The sequence below is a fragment of the Arachis hypogaea genome, chromosome 12 (assembly GCF_003086295.3).
Source record: "Arachis hypogaea cultivar Tifrunner chromosome 12, arahy.Tifrunner.gnm2.J5K5, whole genome shotgun sequence".
In the NCBI taxonomy this organism is placed as follows: Eukaryota; Viridiplantae; Streptophyta; class Magnoliopsida; order Fabales; family Fabaceae; genus Arachis; species Arachis hypogaea.
Genome location: NC_092047.1, coordinates 102,089,665 through 102,091,126, shown reverse-complemented (window position 1 = coordinate 102,091,126; position 1,462 = coordinate 102,089,665). Strand labels below are relative to the sequence as shown.

The 1,462-nt window shown below is 41.9% G+C and overlaps 1 non-coding gene across 1 annotated transcript; it reads right to left on the bottom strand.

Annotated features, from left to right (window-relative positions):
• LOC112732151 (small nucleolar RNA R71) lies at positions 1 to 108 on the bottom strand. Its single transcript, XR_003167888.1, has one exon. It is a non-coding gene; the product is annotated as a small nucleolar RNA R71 (small nucleolar RNA).
• Positions 109 to 1,462: the final 1,354 nt, after the last annotated feature.

Sequence of the window (1,462 nt, the reverse complement as noted above, 5' to 3'; positions counted from 1 at the left end):
AAGCTTTGAGTGGATGTTTAAACCTTCAAACAGAAAGAAGGTGAATCCCTCTATGAAGCTTGGGAGAGGTACAAGCAACTGACCAAAAAGTGTCCTTCTGACATGCTTTCAGAATGGACCATCCTGGATATATTCTATGATGGTCTGTTTGAATTATCTAAGATGTCATTGGACCATTCTGCAGGTGGATCCATTCACCTAAAGAAAACACCTGCAGAAGCTCAGGAACTCATTGACATGGTTGCAAATAACCATTTCATGTACACTTCTGAAAGGAATCCTGTGAGTAATGGGATGCCTCAGAGGAAGGGAGTTCTTGAAATTGATGCTCTGAATGCCATATTGGCTCAGAACAAAATATTGACTCAGCAAGTCAATATGATTTCTCAGAGTCTGAATGGATTGCAAGCTGCATCCAACAGTACTAAAGAGGCATCTTCTGAAGAAGAAGCTTATGATCCTGAGAACCCTGCAATAGTAGAGGTGAATTACATGGGAGAACCCTATGGAAACACCTATAATCCCTCATGGAGAAATCATCCAAATTTCTCATGGAAGGATCAACAAAAGCCTCAACAAGGCTTTAATAATGGTGGAAGGAACAGGTTTAGCAATAGCAAGCCTTTTCCATCATCCACTCAGCAACAGACAGAGAATTCTGAGCAGAACCCATCTAGCTTAGCAAATGTAGTCTCTGATCTATCTAAGGCCACTTTAAGTTTCATGAATGAAACAAGATCCTCCATTAGAAATTTGGAGGCACAAGTGGGCCAGCTGAGTAAAAGAGTCATTGAGACTCCTCCTAGTACTCTCCCAAGCAATACAGAAGAAAATCCAAAGAGAGAGTGCAAGGCCATAACCTTACTTGGTGTGGCCGAACCCAGAGAGGAGGAGGAGGACGTGAATCCTAGTGAGGAAGACCTCCTGGGACGTTCAATGACCAATAAGGAGTTTCTCTTTGAGGAACCAAAGGAATCTGAGGCTCATCTAGAGACCATAAAGATTCCATTGAACCTCCTTTTACCATTCATGAGATCTGATGACTATTCATCTTCTGAAGAAGATGAAGACATTGCTGAAGAGCAAGTTGCTCAATATTTAGGAGCAATCATGAAGCTGAATGCCAAATCATTTGGTAATGAGACTTGGGAGGATGAACCTCCATTGCTCATCAAGGAACTAAATGCCTTGGTTCAGCAAACTCTACCTCAAAAGAAACAGGATCCTGGTAAATTCTTAATTCCCTGTAACATAGGCACCATGACCTTTGAGAAGGCTCTGTGTGACCTGGGGTTAGGAATAAACTTAATGTCACTCTCTGTAATGGAGAAACTAGGAATCTTTGAGGTACAGGTTGCCAAGTTCTCATTAGAGATGGCAGACAAATTCACGAAACAAGCTTATGGACTAGTAGAGGACGTGTTAGTAAAGGTTGAAGGCCTTTACATCCCTGCTGATTTCA